Here is a 21,069-nt window from a genome sequence, read left to right as displayed (position 1 = left end):
GTATTTACTCTTATCATCATTTGATTCTTTATGTATTGGTATCATGAAAGCAGTAGTAGTTGATTATTTGACAAAATTCTTACATCATCAACCAACTGAACCAAGTAAGAATCCTCGAGTGCCTCACGGAATTTAGTGTTTCATCTCGACCATGGTTGACAGTGGTCATGGAGTTTGTGGGCAGCTTTTGGAGTCTAGTGTGATTTAGTTTTTGGGTTGCTAGTTGTGTGGAGCATTTGATCAAACATGTGGAAGATGGTTTGGTGAGAATATCTGCAAATGGGAGATTGAAACCACTTGGCCTCACCCTTTTTACATAACACAAAGGGACAGTCACACATGTCAACAGAGTGAATGTATTCAATCTTTGCATGCGTGCTTTTTACGAGTAAAGAAAGGGGTGTTGATATTCTTGGTTGTAGTGATTTTGTTTCAGGATATAAGAGGTTTGATTTTATAAATAGGAGGTTTGTATGGTAACTTGGGCTACTCTTTCAACATTTTTGAATTTGTACCCATTTTGTATTCATCTGAACATGTCTTATGTTCAGCATCTTTGTAGTTTTAATGAAGCCGTAGAACCTCCTCTTCGACTGCAGGGACGACAACCCCAATGTCTCCCAGATCAACCTCTTTACAATACCAGAGCAAGCTCGAGAACAACCTCCTCCACACAACCTCCATGACCACCGTCAACCATGAATGACAGTGGGAGTGTGAAGTTTAACTTTTTTTGTAACTAATAATAATACATAGTTTTAAAAAATAAAAGAAGTGTCAAAATCTTATATGCTAATCTAATCCAACAGTTGAAACTAAGCCAAAGTTAATTACCCTAACGTTCACGCCACAATCCGCTTCCAAATGGAATATACACTAGTTTTAGTACCCATGCATGCACGGGGCGCACGGACACGGGACATATATAATTTTTTTTTCTATAGAGACATATAATGTTTATTAATAAGTATTATAAATAATATATCAATAATTAATAATTTTTAACATGAGCATTATAAGTTGTATTATATTTATATTGCATTTAACATATATATGTATTTTCTTGTAAAAGGAGGCACAAAAAGCTAAACATGGAATGGTTAAAACACAATTTATAAAGTTAAAACCTCATAATATTAATGAGGGGACACAATTTATTTATTGTGTATGTTTATGTATATTTTTATACTAAAATTAATTTATGTATAAAATTTAATGTGAAAATGATAAAAGAATAATATTGTATTTGCAATTTTTTAAGATTCAAAATTTTAAATATCATGTGAAAAACAGAAATAAAATTTTTATTTGAATTTGATATTTTTCATTTAATTAAATTCAAACTAATAACTTCAGAGAAAATTAGAATCCACAAAAAAAAAAGAAATTAAAATTTAATTCCAATAAAAAAATTCATTAAATGAGTCAAGTCCCAGTAGAGTAAGCAATAGAGAAATAAATTTATATCAAAATTATTAGAAAAATAATACAAAAATTCAAAATGTATAATAGAGTAAAATTTCTTCCAAATACATTAATTAAAGAATTAAGAGTGAATATTTTTATTAACAATGTATTAAAATATGAAAGACTTTGCTTTATATCTACCTGGCTACCTGCAATGCACCAAAAAAGCCATGATTCATGTGTTTAATAGTTATTGGATCACTATTGAGAAGCAACTAGAAGAAAATATACAATAAGAAATTAAAACATGATATACAAACAAATCAATTATCTCTGATCAACTACCCTAAAACAATATACAGAATCATCTTAATTATGAATTCTTTCGAATTTTTGCATCTTTCATCAAAACCTTCTCGGCCCGTGTCCAAACTATGTAACCATCTTTTAGATAATTTTTTACTGAGACAATCAAAGATAAGAGGCTTTCTTGGTTTAGCAAGATCAACCAATATAACCCCACCTATCAAAATATTTAGTATTGAGACCATCCTTCTCCTTTTGATCTTCCTTATGTTATTAAAAGTAACAAAACCAAATCCTTTTGATCTTCCAGAGGCTCTATCTGTTACCACTTTAGTTGTATAATCAAAATGACTAAAAATCTATCATATCGAAAATCAAAGAACAAAAATAGTTTTAAGATGTAGTGATGAAAATTTTTTACCTTTAATTCTATGACAGTTAACTCCCTTGATGATGGTGAGAACCTATTAAGAAAAGAAGACTTTCTTATATTAGATGTTGTTGGGTGACCTATTTACAGTGCTTAGAATAGGAATACTATTTAAAAAAATTAGCTCGAATAATAATTTATGTGATTTAGAGAGTTTGCATGCAGATAACACACGCCACTAGGGGTTAGTATATGGGTTTAGGTCCGCGGACCGGTCCATTAAGCCTGGGGACCGTGCGAATAAGGGATTATTTTTAAAATGTCCGGATAACTATAGGTGAATTTGAGTCCATTCTGTGAAACCTGTGGACTCTGCAGGCTTAATCCTCAGACTCATGGAATAGCCCGCTAAACACATGATGTTGTGCATTTTGTAAGGCTAGGAGAGAAGACTCACTCAAAATTTCAGAACTTACAACTCAAAACCTAACCTAAACAAATCCCTAGTTGCACTCGCACCACCTTTGTGCTCGCACATTAGTGTTTTTTCCGCTCTCACAAATCGTTGAATCATCCTTGGCCACGCCACCTCCGTGCCCTTTCTCCTGTCGCAATTGTGTTGTTGTCATCGTGGCTTTGTCCCTCCAATTTGCCTCTCATTTGAGTTCTTGCCATCTTGGAACCTCACGGGTATAAACCATTCTATTGTTTTGTGATTGTCTTTTTTTTTTAACCTAGTCTATTTGTGTTGAAATGTGATTGTTTTTCTTTTCTTGTGGTTTTTATATTTCATTTTTATGGTCTATTTGAAATCTAGTCTATTCAGTTTTGTGGCTTTTCTATTTGTGATTATTTTATGATTCTTTATCATTTCAGCTTTAATTATTAAACCATGGAATCTTTTGAAGCTATGTTCAATGAAAATGTTGAGGTTGATGTTGAAGTAGATGAAAACAATATTTCATCTAATGATGTTGAAGAAGATGAACTTAATGATGAACCTAAAAGGCCAAATAAAAGGGATAGGAATATGTCTTCAACTGTATGGATTTTTTTTTTTTTTTGAAAAACTTGTTAAATATCCTTATAGGAAATTAAGGGCCTAATGAAAATATTGTAAGAAAAATCTTGTGGGTGGTGAGAGTGAAAGTGAAACCTCACCTTTATTTCGTCATATGAAAAGATGTGAGAATAAGCCACATTCAATTGTAGAGTTTGATGTTGGAAAACTTATGCTTGATCATACTGGAAAATTAAGAACTAGAATAATTGATCAGGATGTGGTAAATGAGCTGATTTCTATGATGATAATTGAACATGATCTTTCATACTCTTTTGTTGAACATAGGAGATTTAAAGAGTTGATTTTGTATTTGTATCCTAAAGCTAAAATACCCTCTAGGCGTGTTGCCACTTTGAATGTAAAAAAATTGTATGAGAATGGCAAGCAAAAGTTGAAACAAGTTTTGTGTAAACTCCCTGGTAGAATAAACTTGATTGTAGATGTGTGGACTTCTTGTACTACTGAGGGTTATATTGCATTGACTACACATTTTGTTGATAATAATTGGAAGTTATAGAGTAGAGTACTTAACTTTTCTCATTTTCCTCCTCCACATTCTGGTTGTGAAATGGCCAAAATCATATATGGTTTTTTAAAAGATTCGGGGATTGAAGGAAAAATCTTTTCATTGACTTTGGACAATGCGTCTTCTAATGATAAAATGCAAGTCTTTTTGAAGAAAATACTTCTTTAGCAAACTGATGGTTTATTATGTGGTGGTAAATATTTTCATATTCAATGTGTTTCTCACATTTCAAATCTTATACTTCATGAGGGATTGAAAGTTGCTAGCCATGTTATTCATAAAATTAGGGAAAGTATCAAGTATATTAAAAGGTCAGAGGGAAGAATGAGGGATTTTAGAGCTTGTGCTGCTAAACTTGGTGGTATTACTACCAAGATGGGTTTGCATTTGGATGTTGTTACTAGGTGGAATTCCACCTTTCTTATGCTTGAAAGTGCACTTTTGTACCATCATGCTTTCATTAGTCTTGAATTTGAAGATAGAAGCAATGTGAATTATCCTACTAATGAATAGTAGGATACAGGTGAAAAAATGTGTGAATTTTTGCATCCATTTTATCAAATTACTGAGTTGATTTCTGGTTCTTCTTATCCTTCATCTAATATGTATTTCATGCAAGTGTGGAAGATTGAGTGTTTGCTAATTCAAAATGTGAATAATGAGGATGAGACAAAAAAACATGACAATTGAAGTGAAGAAAAAAAATTGATAAATATTGGGGTGAGTATAGCACTGTGCTTTGCTTTGGATGCATTCTAGACCCCCGATTGAAGTTTAATTTTTTGAGATTTTGTTATGCAATGCTTGGACTTGATCAAATGGCTATCCAAGCAAAGTTGAAAGTTGTAAAGCACAAGTTGTATACTTTATATAATGAGTATTTTAAGTTATTTTCGAAAGAAGCAACTTGCAATGTTGCTTCAAGTCAAACTTCGTAACAAGGGACTTCATCTGTTACTAGTTTTACTAGTGAAAACTCATCATCACAGTTGAATATTGTGAATGTAAGTTTATGTTCTTCTTAATTCTGTTTTTTTTTTCTTTTTATTGTGACTCTTGTTTATTGTTTTCCTTTGCTTACTATTTTTTAAAATAATGTAAGAGTTTATTCAATATGAGAATGAAAGTTTGTTAGATGTGGATATTTGGACACATATTTGAAAGAGCAAAAATTATCTTCTCAATACCACCCAAATTTGAATCTTTTGCAATATTGGAAGGATAATAGATCTAAGTTTCCAGAACTTGCATTGATGGCTTGTGACATTTTAAGTATTTAAATTACAATTGTTGCTTCCAAATCAACATTTAGTATTGGTTCTAGGATGCTCAATAAATATCAAACTCCACTTGCTAAAAATGTGCAAGTCTTGATATGTACTAGAAATTGGAGATTAGGATTTGATGTCCAAGGTAAATTTATTATTTTTTATTATGTTACAATGAATTTTTCTTTTTATCCTTTTAACTAACTTACTTTTTACTTATGATGTTTATGATGAGTTGTAGGAAAAGAAGATGAGATCATAGAGATTGAGAATGATGATCAAGCTACATCAAACATTTAGTCAAATGTTTAGTTGGTTATGTATTTCAACTTTAATATTTGGTCATGTATTTGAATTTTGACATTTGGTTGTGTATTTGAACTTTTACAGTGTCAAGACACTTAGGACATTTTGATGCTTTTAGTTTTACTATTGAGATTATTTATATGTTTTGTTGGTATATTTGAGTGTTATAGATAGATTTTAGTTTAAAATAATGAAAGAAAAAAATTATAATTTTATAAAAATAATTTTCCAAAAACATATTTTTATTTTTTTTAAAATTATTAATTGAACTTGCGGGCTGGTCCGTTTATCTACAGGCTTGATGGACCGGATACAAACCTAAAAAAATCTATTTATTTCGCGAACCGAATTTATCCAATTTGCTTAAAACACGGGTTTCACAAATTAAGCCTTATACGGACTGGATCGGATCGGATCGGCCCGTATATCCACCCTTGCACACCACACATATCAACATAGAAAATAAGTGGTAAATAAGATAAAAACAAAAATCATGAACAGGGAGGTACCTCAAAACCAGCACACACATGGATTTTTAAGATTAAAAACTAAAACTTCATTTAAGAATTTCACCAAACACATAACTTACAACCCATTTTACAAAAAGAAAGAAAGAAACAGAGATAGAGTAGAAAACACAACTTGCAAAAAGAAAACAAGCAAAACAACCACTTTAATAAAAGTAATATAAAAATTCATCACATAATTTTTTCATCATTTTGTCCTACAAAAAGTATTTTCAAGAATATAGTCGCATGACATTTAACACTTTCTAAAAGAAAAATGATTTTCTTTTCATCATTCGCACAATAAAAAAACATCGATGTCAATTTCACAAAATAAAATTGCATCTTGGAAAGGTAGAACAGAGAAAAAATGAATGAAAACCAAAAAGAGAGAAAGATTGGGAGAAGAAAAAGAAATAAATATGGAAAATGAATTTCAAATCCTCACTAATATTTGTAGATGCACACTCTTGGGGCTTGTTCATCTTCTATGGGCTCTTTGATTCCCACCATCTTGCAAAACAAAAGACACACATCAATTTGAAAGAACATAAATGCATAAGAGAGAGAGGAGAGAAGAAGAAAGAGGAAATAAAAATGGTATAAAAGATGGAAGGTAAAATGAAAAATAAAAGATAGAATAGAGAATCAGAAATAGATAATAGAGTCCATTCAAATTTTCAAAACCCACCTCTGATAGGTTGGATTGAAAAACAAAACGGGCCTTTTGTAATTGGGCTCTCATGGAGTCGGTTCTACTTGATGGGGAGCTTTGGGATGTTTATTTTGGTTTTTCCTATTTATAGTTAAATAAAAGCAGAAGAGCTTTGTTTTGTGAAAATGGCTTGAAATGATGACACGTGTTAAAAGTTTCCACTTATCTTTCCTTCACGTGTATTTAGTTATTAATTATTGATTTCTCGTTATCCTTTGAGAAAATCTACTAGTGATTTAAAGGATGATGACTCATTTAAGTGTATTTTAAACAACAATAATTATTATAGTATTATTTACAGCACTTTTTATATTATTTTATACATCAACTATTGTATTTCTCGTTAATTTTAATTTTCTATGTCTTATATAATTTTTATAAGAAAAAATATTGTAAAAATACAATTTCTAGAGAGCAATTTTTTTGTTTCTTTTTAAAGCTACATATTATTATAGCTAACCATGAGACTAATCTCTCAAGTGGTAGAATCATGGAAGTGGCAAAGTGGGTTTTGTCTCTTTTAAATTTGGTTATATTTTATAAGGTATTTTAGTTAATTTTTAATTTTTTTTTACTATTTAAAAAGTTTGTTCAATTGTTCGGTGAACAAATTTTTTTTAGTAACTTTTAATATTTTTAAAAATACTATTTGAAGTAATATTTTTAAAAATATTAGCTTTTAATTTCTAAATTTTTAATTTTTTTAATTTTTATTCTCGATATATTTATTCAATTTTCTTATTACTTTTTAAAAATATATTATATTTTTTTTATCATTTTACATTTTTTAGTTATTTCAAAAGTTAGTTTTATCAAACACTTATAATTTAATAAGTTAATTTTTTAACTTTCAACTACTACTTAGCTCTCCAACTTGCAACTATCTTTTCAGTTAATTTTATGAAAGATAATTAAAATTTTCTCTGTAGACATAATTAAGGAATCAAACTCCTATCAACATTTAAAAAAATAATACCAACTGCTATTTATTGTTATTAATTTATAGCCCCATAGAGTGTTTGACTTTGCACTTTGAGCATTATCTGTCATAAGTAGGTTGTCGTTTAGATTTTAGCAAAACATAATGTAATACATACTAGATTTAAATAATATTTTATTCCTTATAATATTGGGGTGTTTTGACTGTTTTCATCCTTTATCTTTTTTTTATTTCTTTTGCCCCAACAATTTTTTTGTTTGATTTGTACAAAATGATTTTTTTACAAATCTTTGAAAACAAGAGACAAATTAATTAAAAATGGGGGTGACAATTTCACAATTAAAAGTAAAAAAGAAAATAAAAAATGCCTTATCAAGATAAACAAGTCCTAAACTTTCAAATTATAAACATTTTTTGCTAATTACATTGCAGGTTTAATTTTTTTTTCTCCTCATCGGTGTATTTACAATATCTGATAGTTTAATTTTTATAAATTTAGCTTAAATAGTTGTTTAGTTGGTTATTCTTATAATTAATATATATATATATATATATATATATATATATATATATATATATATATATATAAAAGGTATGACCATCAAGTATGACTTTAGTGGTTTCGTTGGCAGCAACTCTAACAACATCTTTTTGTATTGAGGGAGCTATTAACTTAAGATTTTCACATGTATTCTTTAAAACTTCATGAATAACTTCATTGTGGTTAGTTAGAAAATTTAAAAGTTCAAGAGAATTTTTCTTATTACTTGATGCAATTGATTCATCATCACCACAAAAAGCTAACCTTTAACACAATGAAAATCAAATACAATCAACTATTGCAGTCAAATAAATCTTGTATTACTTTTTAGATTGATCAGACCGTTTAATATAACAATTTCAAAACGTTGTTTTTGTTTCATTAGAGCTTGATATAAAGTTTCAAGCTAAAAGATAAGGTACATTTAATGCATAGTGAGAATTGAATTTTGTAAAAGTAATGCATGTTTTATTAACAACAATACATGTTACCCTACTTTTATTAAATTCACTTATTTTTAGAATGTTTTACTTATTATGTGTCAAAACAAATAGTTCAATAAAAAAAAAAGCATGAATAAAAATGTCTTTTGCTTATACAAATATTATTTAATACAAATTAACCCTATAAATACACAAATAAATTATTTATCCCGTACATCACATGAGTCAAAAACTAATATATAATAATATTCTTCATACATATACCAAACAAACATATTGGCTTAGTGGTTTTAGTACTATTGTTAAAGTATAGGGTGGAGGTTTGAACTCCATGCTCCAATGCTTTCTCAATTTCTTTGGATCAATTAAAATTTTATTGGAAGAGTAACAAAGAGACTTATTGTAAATAAAAATAAAGTTAGAAGACTTAATTCGCATAATTGAAACTTAAGGAACCAAAATTGTATAATCTCAATATCTAAGGGACTAAAATTGCAATTAAGTCTCAAACTTTTTATTAAGTTAATTATATCTTGTTATTTTAACATTAAGTAAATATATATATTTTTATATTTTTTCTATTTAAAATCTAAAATTTCAAAAAAAAAATGAATTGATTAATTTTTTTGCCTCAAGATTCACAACTTAAACATAATTTTTTTTACCCAAAATAGTTGTTTAGGTTGTTATTCTTAATATATATATATATATATATATATATATATATATGGTTTTTTCATTTTGGTTCTTCACTTAATTTTTTGTTCTTATAATTTTTTTTATTTCTATTGTGGTCCTTGTAATTTTTTCTATTAGATTTCACGAACAAAACTAATAACAAGATTAAAATCAAATTATTTTTTTAGGGAGACAAAAATGAAAATAAAAAAGATAAAGAAGAAAAGGCAAAACACCCTATATCATGGAAATTAAAAAATTATTTAAGCTTATATACAAAAAAAATATTATTATATCTAAAGTGTAAAGATCATAACCCGTTATTAGCTCAATAATTCATTGTCACATTTTTATTTGAGTCTTTATAACTTAAATTCACCCTACGTACACTTCTCTTTTCTTACCATGTTGTGCATATTATTTACTCCCAAGTTAAATTAATCCTACCTAGTTAAATCCTTACAATCCCAAAAATAGCTGAAATTTGAGAGTTTCAATTATTTTTTTATGCACTGGAAATAAAACGGCAAGCACAAGGAACAAGTTAGATATGTCTCAGGAAAAACACCTGTTGCAGAAGAATCTAGGATTCGAGGCCTAGAACCTCCAGAAGAAGATAAGGAAAAATGGAAATTGTTTTATTTCTATCCATTAGAAATACATATCATTCATATATATAAGCATCCTACTTTAAGTTCTAGATACAAATTCTAACAGATTTTTGGCATTGTTGTGCCTTGGAGGAATTCGGATTTGCGTTTCCATGGAGACAACTTGTAATGGCTCAACGACACCAAGGATTTGTAGATTCTGCTTCTGGAAGAACCTTGCCAGCTCAGCTTCATTTTGTTGAATAATCTTTAAGGTACCGTGGCTTGACAATTTCCCTTTTTGTCCTTCTGTGTTTTTCTTCTTCACTTGCCTCTTGCTCTGTATTTATGTCATGCTCTGTTTCTGCTTTTTGTTCTGCATTGCCTTCATTCATATCAACACCCCAAGAGCATCAGCCATCAACTTAGATCTGACATGAATCTAAAATGGTGGGGTTCCAATTTGAATGACAAGGGTATGTATCGTATGGTAATGAATCTGCTACTTCTATGGGCCATTATTAATGACTAGTACAAACTTCATTCGACAATTGTTTCGTGCATTCAATAATTTTCTTGTGTACCCAACATATTACTAACTTATATTTCAATAAGGTATGCAAATTTTTTTATTAAAATATATAAAAAAGTATTAAATCAATAATAATATCTTATTTATGTCATTAATTAAAAAATGCAAAGAAAAAAAAGAATTTAACAAGGAAATTTTATAAAATAAAATTTATTTAAAACATAGTAATTAAGTTTTAATTAAGATATACATATATATATTAAAAACTATAAATTATTTTTTATTTGATTTTATAATATTATATATTATTTATTTAATAGAAGTAAATAGATGCTTAATTTTGATCGCCCACCTTTTAGTTATTATCTTTATATATACTAGCGGAAACACATGTGCCTAGTCTATAATATTTTAGTAGTATTAAAAAATATTTAAGTTTAATAATTAGTGAAATAGAGAGTTACCTTAATTTTTATATAAAAAAAAGTTCTATAAAATAACATGAAGAAGAAGAGTATAAGGAAAAAAAATGCAAGAGTTTTTTCTCCGCGCTTGCCTAGCAACTTCTTTGTGCTCTCTTTAGAATTTTCTTTCCAATCTCTTTATTTTCTAAAGCTCCTAAGCTATCAATTAATTTAATCACCGCTTGTCCGATATATCATGTAAACGAAAGGAATAATATATATATATATATATAAGTACTTGATTTTAGAGATAAAAATAATTACTCATTATCTACTATAAGAGTTGTTACCCAAATTCATTCAAGGAAATCTCTTTCCTAAATTAAATACATATATGCACACTTACCAAAAATTATGTAAAATAAATAATAAGATGCTAATAAAGAAAATTGACCGAGAAAGATGAAAGATGAGACAAAAATGAATTATAATGAATCAATGGAGAGAGTTATTATTTTTTCTAATACAAGCAGGAAGTAAAACAAATAATTGGTTTGAAATTGATACCTTGATTGATTTGGAGTCCCACATAAATGTCCTAAAATGAAAATATTTTTCTTCATGAATTAAAGCAACTAATATGGCATGGGAGAGAAAAAAAATAAATGGTTACATGCAGGAGATCTCAAAGCAATTGATTAATGAGTATATTTTTGAAAAAAAATAATAATAAACACTCACACGACATTATTAAATTGATACCTTCAATGATTTGGAATCCTATATAATTACTGCAAGTCAAGTGTCCTTCAATGAGTGTGTCCTTCAACAAATTGAAAATACTTTCCTTTAATAAGTTAAATTTTGATTGAAGATGTTGTGGGATGCAAAGAAATATAATATATATAGAGATGAAATGTATATTGTGCATTGAGAGATGGGAGATAATTGAGAAGAGAACACATTGGTGATAGGAAAGTCATTTGTGTATATAATTATTTTAATTCTAGGTGAATGAAAATGTATTGGACAAATTAAGCTAACATGTTGTGAATAACAATATTTATCCGGTAATTTTAAAAAATGTTTTCAAAATAAAAAATAAAAAAGAAAAGAAAGAGAGAAACACACTCACATAGTGGAAGCAAGGAAGTGATCATGTTGCTAATGGTGACATGTGTAGAAAAGTTGGAGGAGTGGAGTTTCAGAAAAATGGGTGATGAGGTTACAAAACCAAAAATCATAAATCATGGATGAGGAAGTTACAAAATTAAATCAAAATTGTGGGCGGTTGCATTATTTCTAGAATAGAAATAAAAGAGAATTAACTATGTATGTAATATTTAACATTATCAAAGATAAAATGGTCTTAAAAAAGTGGACACCAAAAAATATTTAGTACAAATAATATCTATTTTAAAATAGGAAAATAATAAATTGCAGGTGATATATTAATCATTAATTGACATATACATTTAATTTTTGTTATTAAGAGGAGAAAAACTATTCTATTGCAAAATAAATAAAATTGAGATAGAGATAAGTGTACATCAACAATAAATTAAAAAGAGAGAAAGTATAACATAACAAATTAAGATAAAAAATATTTATAGTTGCTCATGAAAAAAAATGATTGTGATTTTGATTAAAAGAGTATAACCCAAATTAAAAGAGATGAACACAATAAGAAAAAATATTACTTGATTGTGATTTTGGTCAATTTAATTTAAATAAAGACCATATTACCATGAGCACAACATGAAATTATAGTTTTAACATAAATGATAGCTTCGTTTCCTCCTTTCTTCTCTCCTAACTCAAACCACACTTTGTCTGTCTCTTCTCTAATCTCTCTTCCTGTTCCCAAAAATAGCATCAAATAAATATTATTTGATAGAGATGAATGGAAGATGGAGATTGAGAACCAACATATTACTTTAACATCACATCACATAAACTGATTATGAGGTCACCATTTTTTAACATAGTTTCTACTCTTTGATATATAACTATGTCTTAGTTACTTACAACTAGAAGTGACACTTTTAGTGCAAGGTAAGAGAAAAAAATTCTTACAACAATTCATCATTTAATGAATTTTGTGAGGAATGGAAATTAAGTTTGGAAACCAACGCACTACTTTAACATTACATAACAACAAAATAAATATATTATCTTACTTTATCTTTTATTATTTCTTTGTCGTTATCACTTTTGTGCATTTTTTTTTCATTTATGTTTTTTTCTTCAAAATTGTTGTCGTAATTGTTTTCTTTTTCTCTTTTTTCATTAATAAAAATACGTTGAAAATTTCTCATTGTGTAAAGGAATGAGATATCATTATCAATCCTATGATTAGTTTATCAAGAGAAATTTAGATTCTTGGTGGTATATATATCATATTTGAATTTATAAGCTATATCGTGATAATGAATAACATCATTTTTGTTTTGTTTAATTAATATTAGAATGACAAAAAGTGGATGATACCTTCTTAACATGATTGAGACAATGGTATGCAAAACTAACAATTACTAAAATCAAATAAGTTTAAATATGTTTTTAATCCCTAATATGTAATCGAATTTTGTGTTTGATTCCTAATAAATTTTTTCTTTGCATATGTTCTTTGATATTTGAAAAGTTTAGATAACGTGTCTATTAAATATTTGATAACACGATTTGTGGTGACTCAAAAACCATCAATATTTGATTCAAAATCAAATTAAAAATGAATTTCTTTCTCTCTCCTATTCCACCCTTCTTTTTCGCCTCTCTCTCTTCCACCCCTTTTTTTTCTTCCTCCAGGGTGGAAATTCAAAAAACCACCCCAAAACTACACCGACACCAGATTACAAAACAACCCAAACTACCATAAGCCGCAATCGTGAACCCACCCCAAAACTACAATGATACCAGATCAACACAAAATAGAGTGCGTTCAAGGAAATGTGTGGGTTGTTGATTTGGTTCTCAAATCTAGGTTATTGTTGATCTGGGTTTCAAATCTGGGATGCCCTCTATTGGGATAAGGGTGTGGTGGGGTTTAAGTCGAGACGTGATGGTTGCAACATGACGTGAGACTTGATGATTTCCATCGTCGACATTGACTTTATCGTCGTCAATGAATTCTCCATCCTCCTGAGGTCGTTGATCTCAATCTGCGAAACCTGCTCCAACAACCAGTCGAATACTGATCCTAGCAAGAACTTCGACATGGTGGATGGCGACAGGCGGAGCCCCTCACCGTCGTAATATAACTCAAAGCTCCTCTCCTTGTCCTCCCTTGGTCCTCACAGCACGATCCACCGGGTTGAATGGCAAGTGGCAGAAGTCTTGCCTTGACGATTGGGTAGCGATGAGCTTTTCAACGAAGCCGTCGTGGTAGCACGGTAAACAATGTCGTTCTGTAGCACCAATACGATGTTGTATCCATGTTCATTTTTGCAACCTAGAAGTTTAGAGTGAGAGAGGATATATGAAATGAAATTTTAATTATCAAAGGGATGAAGAGTAGAGATTTATTTTTGGTTTTTAAAAAATTGAGGTCTGTTTTGGAAGATGAAGGTTGAAGGGAGAAGAATGTAGATGAAGGGCTGGTGGATGACTCACAAGAGGGTTCTCAACATTTGATTTTTTTTCTTTATTTTAATTGATTCTGGTGGTTAAATTTAAGTTTGATTTTGAAACAAACGCTGGCAGTTTTTTAGCCGTCACAAACTATGTTATCAAATATTTAAAGGACACATTATCACTTATCTGACAGTATGGATCTAAAATAAAACTTTTCAAATATTAGGGAGCAAATATGAAAAGAAAAAATTTATCAAGGATCTAACACAAAATTCGAATATATATTAGTGATAAAAAACATATTTAAGTCAATCAAATATTAAATTTGATTACAAAAAATACTAATTTTTGTCACTTAAAATATGATGACTTTATATTATACTCTTTATTTTAACCATTGCATTATTTACATTACATAATTAAAATTAATATCTTTAAATGATTAAAAAATTCATTATAAAATCATTAACAACCATATCTATTTAATAATAATCACACTATTTCAAAAAATTTAAACTAAAATTTAATTTTTACAATTATTATTATTATTATATATATATATATATATATATATATATATATATATATATATATTACTCTTTACTTCTCACATAGGTATTATAGGTATTGTATCACTATTATTATTAGAAGAAAGTACAAATCATAATAAATAGGCTTAATATTTTTTTAAGACAAGATTAATTAAATTATAAATATAATTAATCAACTTTTTCAATTTTAATATAATTATATTTGATATACTATAAAATATTTTAAAACTAAATACAATTATAAACAAACACTATTATAGTTATTTACAATATATTATAGAATACAATATAATTGTATTTATTTACATATATTCTAAAAATACTAAATACAATAAAAAAATACAATTTAAATGAACTTGTGCAACACATGGGTTTAAAAATTTCATGGTCATGGATAAAAATTTTAGCTTAATAATAGTCCTTGATTTGATTTATCATATTTAGCTATTGATCGAAAGTTATAATTAATAATAGTGGTTGATTGAGTTTCATCATGTTTAAATTACTAAAGGATTAAATTGATTACATTAGTGTTTTTTTAAATAATTATTCTACTATTGAATTTTTTGACAAAATATTCTATCATTGATAATTATTGTATAAATATGTAATTAAATTACATTCAAATAATTTTAATAAAGAATCTTTATATCTTTATATAAAAGGAAGTAGGAAGTAGGTGGAGGTAGTTCTAGAAATATATTTTGTATCATTTGGCGAGTAAATGAAAGGAGAAAAAATAGGTTTGGTTTGAAATGTAATTAATCAAAATTAATGTAGCCATAACAGAAGGTGTTGTAACCAATTCAAAATTAATGTCTTCTTATTTGCATAATAGTTGTGAAAATATAAAATATTAAAATAATTTGATGAAATTAATAGAGTTAAAATAAAAAATGTCATTTCAATAAATAAAAATTGAAATGTTAGGTTTTATTTTAAATGAGTAGACAACTAATGTATATGACTTTATTTTCATCTACCTTCTAATTATCATTATAAATAGAGAATCAATTCATGTAATCAATCGACATTTTTTTCCCATCTAGATGGTTTTGACCCATTGAGATACAATAACAAGTGTAGGATCATCTTCAAAGGAAAATACTATACAAAGTTTTAATTATGCGTGTCTCTTAAATTTATAAGTATGTTTTATATAACAAAATTAATTTTTTTACTACTCTAATGATATTATTATGAAATTTTTCATGTCTATTCTAATGTTAAACTGTTTTTTGTTGTTGAAGAAATATGTTTAAGTCCCTTAGTACTTTTATCTATCATTGACAAACTATTTTCTTATAAATTAGGGAATTTAGTTTTGAGTCTCTAATAATTTTTTTGTATTGAATTCCTAATAAAACAACAAATTTATTTTTGGCCCTTGATATTTGATTTTAATCCCTAATAAAATATTTTTTAAAGAGACTAATACAAAATGAAAAAAAAATATTAGGAACTAAAAGCAAATATAATATAAACATCATTCATATAAAAGTTTATTTTAGGTTTAGTAGGTGGCTAAAATTAGAAAAATAATTTACAAATTTTTAATTTTCATTGAGAATTCAATTCAACAATATGATTTATCTTAATAAGCAAAAAAATTATGCAATATAATTTACAATTAACATGTAATGTTTCACATTTTGAATCAATTTATTTGTTAAAATAATTTTTTTTCAATTAGTAGATAATTTAATGGTTATGAAAATATTATAATGAATTAAATCATATAATTGCCTTTAAGACATAATTATATGTTAATAACCCTTAAATATCAATTTAATGATACAATTTAAATTAAATGTTACAAATATTAATCAAACGTATTTTCAAAATAATTCCTAATAAAATTCCTATTATTAATATCATTAATATTAATGTTATGTTGATCAATTTTCTTCTTTTATTAATATTATTAATGATACAATGAAAGGAGAAATATTCTGAAATATTCATTTAACTTTTTTTCAATAATTTTTAGTTATTTATTTTACTTTTTAATAATGTGAAACAAAATTGGTATCACTTATAAATTAAAAACCTTTTGAAATGAAATTGTAATTAATTTTCTTCTATATATATATACATTATATATATATATATATATATATATATATATATATATATATATATATATATAATCTTTTATCCTATCAAATGTTACATGTATTTAACAAATTAAAACAATTAATCTTACAAGTATTCTTAATAAATTGATTGTTTATAGTTCCTAAAGAGTAGGTTCTTTTTAATACCTCTAAATTTTTTTTGATATATATCTATTTATTTTATTTTATCTTTTATTCTATCATATTTATGGACTCATTGTTGTTTTTTTAAGGAACTCTTATTATTTTTAAAACATCACAAATATTAATGTTATTTGGAAGATATAAATAATTTATTTTTGTATTTAAAATTTACATTAATTAATTGAATAAAAATTTTGAGAATATGTATAGTCTCTTCCAATATGCATTATCTATATATCAGCCGATACATACAATGGCAGATTCAAAAATTTTAGGTGGTAGGAGAATATTTATACATAAATTTGTAGTATTAAAAATATAACATAGCATTATTTAAAGTATAAATATATATCATAATTTTTCTTTATGAGTTTTCATATTAGGAAAACATTGAATGATTTTTTTCATTTCTAACATTATCACAAATCTCTTTCTCTATATAAGTAACTAAACAATCATTCAACCACTCTTTCTCATTTGATTCTTGATGATATTCATTACAAAGAAAGTTCTTTCAATTGATGCAATTGTCATAGGTAGTAAAGCTAACTCTAAAAGAAAATATAACAACAGATAAACAACATGTTTTCTAATCTCCACAAATTTTAGTAAAAGATTACTAATCTCTTTTTAATTCTGAAAATGCATTTTGAGAACATACATATATGAAATAATTTTCAAGTTGATTATCTAGTGCCAAAAGTTCAACAAGAGAAAACTCTGAAGGATAAAATTATGCAAAACAAATCAACTTCTTATCAAATGTAGAAAATAATTTTCTTAGATTTAAGCAAGCTACACAAAGAAGCAACTCAATATTCACTTTTGTAAAACGATTATTCAACTCTTGAAGTTGTCGATCAATCATTTGATAAAACAATTTTTAAAAATGATGCAAATTATAAACTTTTCCATCTGGCGCCTTGACCTTCCTTGTGTTTGAAAAGTGTCATTCATATTTTGAACAATAGTATTGTGTTTTTCACAAAATAATGAAACATCACCGAGCAGAGAATGTCAATCATCCTTCATTGTTTGTAACCTTTGTTTGGACACAATAACTAATTTCATAGCATTTATAATATATTGATCACTTCTTTGTAATGCTTGAGAAAACTCATGAGTAATTCCTAGAATATTTTTCATCAAGTGCAAGATGAAAACAAATTCAAAAGCTTGCACAGAATTTAACAAAGCACATATTTTAGCCTTTTGCTCTAAACTTATGTCATCTTCTTCAATTATTTCAAGCACATCAATCATGGAAGAAAAAAGAGAAACTAAACTAAGTAATGTACCATAATGTGAGCTTCATTTAGTGTTTCCTGCTCTCTTGATTCAAGTCATGCTCACTTGAGATTTCTCCTTTTTGCAATGCTTCTTTCACTATTGTAATTTGACTTTTTCGAAAAATATCCCAGTGCTTACATGATGCTCCAACAATATTAGACAAATTAGCAACTAAATTGAATAACAATTAATGCAATTTGAACATGTTTTTTTGCCAATGTAACAAGAACTCATTGAAGTTGATGGGCAAAACAATGAATATAGAATGTAGAACAAATTCTCTTTCAATATCAAGCTTTTGAAACCATTAAATTCACCTTGCATATTACTTGCTCCATCATATCCTTGTCTACGCAACCTTGACAAGCTTAACCCATATTTTGCAAATAATGATTCCAAAGCCAATTTTAATGATAGAACATCAGTGTTAGGAACATGAACAAGACCGGGAAAACACTCTATAACTTGCCCTTTCTTATTCACATAATGCAAAACCACAACCATTTGCTCCTTAACAAATATCTCGAGCTTCATCAATCAAAATAGCAAACAACTTATCTCCTAGACCATCAAGTATGACTTTAGTGGTTTCATTGGTAGTCACTCTAACAATATCTTTTTGTATTGAAGGAGCTATTAACTTAAGATTTCCACATGTATTCTTCAAAACTTCATTGTGGTTAGTAAGAAAATTTAAAAGTTCAAGAAAATTTTTCTTATTACTTGATGCAATTAATTCATCATCACCATGAAAAGCTAATCTTTAACATAATGAAAATCAAATACAATCAACTATTGCAGTTAAATAAATCTTGTATTACTTTTTAGATTGATCAGACTGTTTAATATAACAATTTCAATATGTTGTTTTTGTTTCATTAGAGCTTGATGTAGAGTTTCAAGCTAAAAGATAAGGTGTATTTAATGCATAGTGAGAATTGAATTTTGTAAAAGTAATGCATGTTTTATTAACAATAATACATGTTGCCTTACTTTTATTAAATTCACTTATTTTTAGAATGTTTTACCTATTATTATGTGTCAAAACAAATAGTTCAATAAAAAAAAAGCATGAATAAAAATGTCTTTTGCTTATACAAATATTATTTAATACAAATTTACCCTATAAACACACAAATAAATTATTTATCCCGTACATCACATGAGTCAAAAACTAATATATAACAATATTCTTCATACATATACCAAACAAACATATTGACTTAGTGGTTTTAGTACTATTGTTAAAGTATAGGGTGGAGGCTTGAACTCTAGGCTCCAATGCTTTCTCAATTTCTTTGGATCAATTAAAATTTTAGTGGAAGAGTAACAAAGAGACTTATTGTAAATAAAAATAAAGTTAGAAAACTTAATTCGCATAATTGAAACTTAAGGAACCAAAATTGTATAATCTCAATATGTAAGGGACTAAAATTACAATTAAGTCTCAAATTTTTTATTAAGTTAATTATATCTTGTTATTTTAACATTAAGTAAATATATATTTTTATATTTTTTCTATTTAAAATCTAAAATTTCCAAAAAAATGAATTGATTAATTTTTTCCCCTCAAAATTCACAACTTAAACATCATTTTTTTTTTACCCAAAATAGGGGCATCCAAATTTCATGAATCTGGAAATTGATGGTGCCCCAAGAGTCTCATCCAGACCTCCTTCACCTTAGGACAATCACACAAGGCATGAGCAAGAGTCTCCACAACATTACTGCATAGGAGACAAGAGGCCTCAAAAGCCATATTTCTTCTCACACATAGCTCATTAGTTGGCAGAATTTTCCTAGTTACCCACCCTAGCAAAAAAACGAATACACTTTTGACTCGACCAAGCCCAAATAGTCGTAAAATTACCTGGAAAAGTTGGAATAACCTTTTCCCAGGTCTTATCATACGCCAACCTAGTCTAGAAGCTACCATTTCTTAATAATGACCAAACAACTTCATCTCCCTCATTTGAACCCATGGGCGACTTGATATTTAGGATCGCATCACGAATGTCATTAGGTAGCTTGTTAGAAACTAGGAACCATTCATTATCCCTTACTATCGATGTACACGCAAATAGAAACAAGAGATAAATTCTTGAAATTTTGATTCATTGTTACTTTAGTCCCTAGAATTGACAAAATTCAAAAAAGTCTCCTAAACTGTAATTGAGCACTCATTTTAGTTCAAAGTTATGTACAACATGTCATAAGTGATCATATTAGCATATGTTTAGAGACAAAAATGATATTGAGTGATTAAATTTATGGACGTAGATGAAATGAATTATAGTTTTAGGGACATTTTTGAAATTTTGCTAAATTTAAAGAGTTTCATAGCTATGTTCTGTTGATATAAAATGGTTTTACATTATAACCAATTAGAAATCATTTGAGGTATGACTTTTAAGATAATAAATGTAAAAGTTGACAAATTTACCATATTTGATGAAATATAATTTCATAATAGTATAAAATTATTTTACATTTTTAATGTGTAGTCTTTTTTCTTATTCTAAGAAGATTTGTCTTTCTTAAAGTTATAACTTACAAAGATTAAAATGAAAATAAAAGACAATTTTAAAAGTGCTTCATCATTTGATAATTAAGAGATACAAGTGTAAAACAAAAATCCTTAAATTGTAATTAAAGAAAATCCAAAAACCACCTAATTATTTTTCTTAAAAGGTAATGAGCAAATTACAACAACATTCCTAAATATTTTGTGTAATTATACAAACACCTTCTGCTTTTTCATTCATTATAGTTTTTCATTCATTATAGTTACCTCTTTGC

The sequence above is a fragment of the Glycine soja genome, chromosome 18 (assembly GCF_004193775.1).
Source record: "Glycine soja cultivar W05 chromosome 18, ASM419377v2, whole genome shotgun sequence".
Lineage (NCBI taxonomy): Eukaryota > Viridiplantae > Streptophyta > Magnoliopsida > Fabales > Fabaceae > Glycine > Glycine soja.
The sequence above is the reverse complement of the archived record's forward strand: the minus strand, read 5'-3'. Positions refer to the sequence as shown.